Here is a 7,219-nt window from a genome sequence, read left to right on the forward strand (position 1 = left end):
TATCAACTTGCAGACTTACATTTCGTGCAAATGCATACTTACAAATTTTCAAGAACCTGTAGTAATTGAGAAGTCTAGAAATGAACTGTGATCTCCTCATATTGCCACATTGCTCCCACAGGCACCTCAATCATAAGATTAGACTAATTACAATAATCACAGAAGCATTTAAGTAATTATTCTTCCCATGCTCCATATGTGAATGAAACGGGAAGAAACCTAATACAGATGTAGATGAAGAGGTAAATCCTGGAGCAGCTTGATAGTGCCCTTCTTGAGGTACCTTCGTAATGAGTTGAACTGTCAATGTGTATTCCCACCGAGACTGGAATATACATAGGAACATTTATTTATAAAACTGAAGATAAACAAATGACCTCCAATTACAGAACCATCTCTGTCTTTACTACATCTTCAAAATTTTTGAGAAGGTAGCTTGTAGCAAAATAATGAACACTCTTTCTGATGATAAACTTTAACACCAACTTGAGTTGGATTCCATTTAACCTATTGTTCTTGAAAAGAAGCAGCAGCTTTTTCACCAGTTGCAGGGGCAAAGTGTGGATGACCGACTGGTGTGGCTTTGTAATGTTAGCTACTATGCTGGAACTATGAACAGTTAAAAGCAAGGGGAAACTACAATCATTATTTTTCCAGAGGGCATGCAGCTCTACTGTGTGGTTAAATGATGTTGACATCCTCTTGGGTAAAATATACCAGATGTAAAATAGTGTCCTGTTCTGATCTCTTTATTTGGGATAATGTCGTCATCAAGGAAAATAGATCTGAAATTCTCCAGATTTAAGTATGGAATATTAGAGTCCTGAATCAGGTAGGTTGGTTGATGAATTTAAAAAGGGAAATGAATAGGTCAAAGTTATAGTGGCAATTACCTAAGTGTTGTAACAGGATGAACAAAACTTCTGGTTGGGTCAGTATAGGTTATGAACAAAAAATCTGGGTAATGCTGGAATAGGCCTAATAATGAATAAGAAAATAGGAATGTAGGTAAGTTGCTATCAACAGCACAATGAATCCATTATCATAGCCAAGACAGACACAGACCCAATGCACACCACAGTAGTACACATTTACATGCCAACTAGCTCCACAGTTGATGGGCATGGAAGACTGTACAATGAGTTAAAGAAAATTATTCATATAGTTAAGGGAGACAAAAATTTGTAATGAGGACTGGAATTCAATGGTAGGAAAAGAAAGAGAAGGAAAAGTAGTAGGAAAATATGGACTGGGGAAAAGGAATGAAAGAGGCAGATGCCTAGCAGATTTCTGCATAAAGCATAATTTAATTGTCACTAACACTTGGTTCAAGAATCGTGTAGGAAGGGTGTTTGGAAGAGACCTAGAGACACTGTAGGTTCAAGACTGATTATATAATCGTAAAGCAAAGATTTTGAAACCAGATTTTAAACTATGACAAATGTTAAATGGCAGATGTGGGCTCTGATCATAATTTATTGATTATGAACTGCAGATGAAAACTAAAGAAATAGCAAAAATATGGGAAATTAAGGAGATGGGAGCCAGGTAAACTGAAAGAAACATAGGTTGTTGAGATTTTCAGAAGGTACATCAGGCAATGACTGAGTGGTAAAAGTAAAAGGAATGCAATAATAGACAGATAGATAGCTTGAGAGGTAAAGGCAGCAGAGGATCAAATAGGTAAAGGTAAAGCTTAAACTTAAAGATTAAACTTAATCGACAAAAGGAGAAAATACAGGAGGTTTAAAAATGTGTCACATGGTCCTACAGGAGGCAGTGTTGGTCAGAAATAGAAGGAAAAATTCCTAGAATTATATGTCTGGAAACCAATAACTGCTGAGATATGAACCATTTTATGTGTGACATGTAATTGTAGTATTTGGTGATGTAGGCTGCCACAAGAAACTGAATAGTAAATTACCACAATACACACATGTGGTCAGATGCAGATTCTCAAGCAATCATGAAGGAGAGGCATATGGATTGCACCAGTATCAGTGTATGACAACATTATAGGAAGGGAAGAGGAAGCAGATGAAGAGCAGGTGGAAAATATAATACAGCAAGAATAAGTTTTGTGTGTGTGTGTGTGTGTGTGTGTGTGTGTGTGTGTGTGTGTGTGTGTGTGTGTGTGTGTGTTGGGGCTTACAGGCACTCAATGTCAAGATCATCAAAAAAGAAATGAATGTGGACGATCTTAGTAAAATGGAAGCATACAAGCAAAGAAAGTGGGAAAAAATGAAAAATGCTGTATAAGAAAATAAAATGCAAGGAAAATGAGAAAGGAGTGTCCAGGATGCCACGGGAAATTGTCACTGGCTGGCCACTTATGTAAAATATGGGTGAGCCAGTCACCCAGTGAACAAATTAAGACCCTCTCCCTAAAATCTTGGTAAAAACATTGGCCAAGTCACAGAACTTTAAAACTTTAACCACATTCATTTGAGTATTTCCTAAAAGAGATGGCAGATCCACCGGCAAGTCAGCCGCCACCCACTGGTCAGAAAATGAAAGGCAATCCAATAAAACATGGCACACAGTGACCTGGACGCCACAACCACCACACATTGGAGGGTCCTCTCGCTGGAGCAGGAAGCCATGCCTCGTAGGACTGTGGCCTATCCAAAACGAAGTGAGGAGAACCTCATCCTGTCTATGGGGATGGAAGCAAGTACACCACACACATGTTGTGGGCTTGACTAAACGGAGCTTATTGTCAGTCATTTCCAGCCACTCATCCCCCCACTGGCGCATGACTCGTGGGCTCAACAGCGAGGTGAGTGCGTGCAGGGGGATGGCACACTGAAATATTTGTGAATCGAGACACGCCTCCTTGGCTGTGAGATCTGCCCTTTTGTTCCCAGCAACACCAATGTGCCCTGGAACCCAGCAGAAAGCCACCTCCTTCCTCAGTCATTGTGGTTGGGGGAGGGCATCCTGGATGGTCTGGACTATTTTATCTGCTGGATACATATGTTGCAATGAGTGAAGGGCACTTAATGAATTGGAACAGACAAGAAATTTAGAATGGTTAGAGCGTCTCATCTTCTCCAGTGTCTGCAAGATCGCAGACAATTCTGCATCAAAGACAGTAAACACTTGGGGGATTCGGACCTTGAGGGCATGATCCGGAAAAATAACAGAGCAACCAACGGAATCCTCCTGTTTCAACCCATCTGTAAAACAGCTACATGGTCGCGGTGCTCGGTAAAATGGCAAATAATATTGAATTAAAAACGGTGGGAGGAGTGCAATCTGTCTTGTACTGCACCAAATCTAAAATCACTCTTGGGCCAAGCAGACAATTAAAACCCTGGCATTGGAGCTGTAAGGGCTCCACATGGAGGAACTCCAGCAAACGTTGCACATGGATCCCAAAAGGCATCATGGCTCAGGGGTGGTGGGAAAAAAGATGGTCCAGAGGTGGATGAGCAGCAATATGGTGAGCGGCTGAGGTTCCCAGAGTGGATCGGGGTCCCTTCGATTGGAGCTGAGTGGAGGGTCCCAGCAAGAGGCTTCGTCGACTCTGTGACGGTCTTGGCTGCAGATTTCTAGACTTGCGCTATTGGGTGGGGAATTGTAGGACGCCCCTAGATAGGTCAGGGGTGCACCATACAAAGGAAGCAGCTACTCGGGTAGCAGAGTACTTGTGGCGAGCACATGAGGGTTTTTTAGGCTAGTCAGTAGTGCGAGGTGTCCTGATGAACACTCACCAGTTGACATGCAGGCAGGGAAATCAGGACGCGCTGAGTGTAAAGACACTTCAGCTATCAAGATATTAGCAGTAAATTTTCAGGGTGTTCGGAATAAAGTTCCTGAATTTATTGCCCTCCAGGAAGCATGTGGCGCGCAAATTATTCTTGGGACTGAGACCTGGCTGAACCCTGAGATAGGAAGTTCTGAAATATTTAGTAAGGGTTGGAAGGTGTATCGGAAAGACAGATTAGACACCGTAGGAGGTGGTGTCTTCATTGCAGTTGACGAAAATATTGTGTCTACTGAGGTCAAAGTAGAGTGTGATTGTGAAGTTATCTGGACACATTTAACAGGGCTAGGTGAAATAAAGTTAATTGTGGGGTGTTATTACCAGCCACCAGGTTCCACCGTTACAGTTCTAGAATCATTCAAAGGGAGTCTACATTCTGTATCGCAGAAGTACCCGGATCATGCTATATTAGTCGGAGGCGACTTCAACCTACCTAGTATACACTGGGATGTCTATGGATTCATTACAGGTGGTACAGACAAGCTGTAGTGTGAATTACTTTTGAACACATTATCCGAAAACTGTCTTGAGCAGATAAATCGACAGCCAATGCGAAATGGAAATATTTTAGATCTGGTAGTCACGAACAGACCAGACCTCATCGACGGTGTCAGTCTTGAGACAGGGATTAGTGATCATGATGTTGTCATTACGACTATGCTTACAAAAGTTAAGAAGTCGGTCAAGAAGGCTAGGAGAGTATTCTTACTAGAAAGAGCAGATAAGCAATTGTTTGCATCCCACTTAGTAAATTAATCTACTTCATTTACTTCCAGTACGATGGACATGGAAGAATTATGGGTAAATTTTAAACACATTGTAAATCATGCATTTTACAAGTATGTGCCGAAAATGTGTGTTACGGATGGAAAAGACCCACCGTGGTTAAACAGTGCAATTCGGAGAATGCTCAGGAAGCAAAGGCAGTTGCACTCGTGGTACAAGAAAGATTGGGAGAATGAGGACAGGCAAAAGTTAGTAGAGATTCATGCTGCTGTAAAAAGAGCGATGCATGAAGCATTCAACCACTACCACCGTCATACCTTAACAAAAGATCTTGCTGAAAACACAAGGAAATTCTGGTTTTACGTAAAATCGGTCTAAGGCTTCCATCCAGTCACTCACTGATCAGTCTGGCCTGGCAACGGAAGACAGCAAAACGAAAGCTGAAATTTAGCATTTGAGAAAGCTTTCACGCAGGAGGATTGCACAAATATACCGCCGTTTGAGTCTCGTACAGATTCCCATATGGAGGACATAGACATCCCTGGGGTTGTGAAACAGCTGAATGGGTTGAAAAAAAATAAATCACCAGGTCCTGATGGGATTCCAATTCGGTTTTACAGAGTACTCTGCTGCATTGGCTCCTTAGTTAGCTTGCATTTATCGTGAATCTCTTACCCAACGTAAAGTCCAGAGCGACTGGAAAAAAGCGCAGGTGACGTCTGTATATAAGAAGGGTAGAAGGACGGATCCTCAAAATTACAGACCAATATCCTTAACATCGGTTCGTTGCAGGATTCTCGAACATATTCTCAGTTTGAATATAATGAATTTCCTTGAGACAGAGAAGTTGCTGTCCATGCACCAGCACGGCTTTAGAAAGCATCGCGCCTGCGAAATGCAACTCTCCCTTTTTTCACATGATATCTTGCGAACCATGGATGAAGGGTATCAGACGGATGCCATATTCCTTGACTTCCGGAAAGCGTTTGACTCGGTGCCCAACTGCAGACTCCTAACTAAGGTACGAGCATATGGGTTTGGTTCCCAAGTATGTGAGTGGCTCGAAGACTTCTTAAGTAATAGAACCCAGTATGTTGTCCTCGATGGTGAGTGTTCATCAAAGGTGAGGGTATCATCTGGAGTGCCCCAGGGAAAGGTCCGCTGTTGTTTTCTATCTACATAAATGATCTTTTGGATAGGGTGGATAGCAATGTGCGGCTGTTTGCTGATGATGCTGTGGTGTACGAGAAGGTGTCGTCGTTGAGTGACTGTAGGAGGATACAAAATGACTTGGGCAGGATTTGTGATTGGTGTAAAGAATGGCAGCTAACTCTAAATATAGATAAATGTAAATTAATGCAGATGAATAGGAAAAAGAATCCTGTAATGTTTGAAAACTCCATTAGTAGTGTAGCGCTTGACACAGTCACGTCGATTAAATATTTGGGCGAAACATTGCAGAGTGATATGAAGTGAGACAAGCATGTAATGGCAGTTGTGAGGAAGGCGGATAGTCGTCTTCGGTTCATTGGTAGAATTTTGGGAAGATGTGGTTCATCTGTAAAGGAGACCGCTTATAAAACACTAATACAACCTATTCTTGAGTACTGCTCGAGCATTTGGGATCCCTATCAGGCCAGATTGAGGGAGCACATAGAATCAATTCAGAGGCAGGCTGCTCTATTTGTTACTGGTAGGTTTGATCATTACGTGAGTGTTATGGAAATGCTTCAGGAATTTGGGTGGGAGTCTCTAGAGGAAAGGAGGCGTTCTTTTCGTGAGGAAATTTAGAGAACCAGCATTTGAGGCTGACTGCAGTACAATTTTACTGCTGCAAACTTACATTTTGCGTTAAGACCACAAAGATAAGATAAGAGATATTAGGGCTCATACAGAGGCATACAGGCAGTCATTTTCCCTCGTTCTGTTTGGGAGTGGAACAGGGAGACAAGATGCTAGTTGTGGTACGAGGTACCCTCCACCACGCACCATATGGTGGATTGCAGAGTATGTATGTAGATGTAGATGAGGTTGGAGCTGCAAGAAACTTACACACCTGGTTCACCAGCAGGAGCTGCCGCTGGATGGTAAGTGATGGTTCCCTGGCCTCAGCACAGATGCTGGGTATGGGACTGGTCCGATAAGCACTCGTGGCCAGTCAAATTCCCATATGGTGGTCAGTGTCAAGGATCTGCAAATAAAAGGGCCACGCTACCCATACACTGTGCACCTGCAGCCCAGCCGCGAACACACAAAAGCCCAATAAAATGGAGGAGACGCTCTCTATCTGCTCCCCAAGACCTGTGGCTGAGGCACTTGAGGATGTTAATGCCTTCAGGGTTCTGGAGTTCAAGTCTCGAAGGTGTGACAACCATGACAATCTGGAGTCAAACATGAGGCCCATAAACTGCACTGTGTCTCTAAAATGTAGGGTAGTGTCCCCTATATGCAAGGCAGGTGAATTAAAAGGACACGCACACACACACACACACACACACACACACACACACCAGCAGAAAACTGAAAACCCATCTCTGAGCCCACTCCTCTAACTGCTGAACTGTAAGTTGCAATGACAGCTCACTATTGCAACACTGGAGGAGGAACAGAAAACAGCAAAGTTGTCCACAAATAAGGAGCACTGTACTGGACTCCTTACCATAGATGTTATACTGTTGATGGCTATGGAAAAGAGTGTAACACTTAAAACACTGCCCTGGAGGA

This window comes from Schistocerca americana, chromosome 7 (genome assembly GCF_021461395.2).
Source record: "Schistocerca americana isolate TAMUIC-IGC-003095 chromosome 7, iqSchAmer2.1, whole genome shotgun sequence".
Lineage (NCBI taxonomy): Eukaryota > Metazoa > Arthropoda > Insecta > Orthoptera > Acrididae > Schistocerca > Schistocerca americana.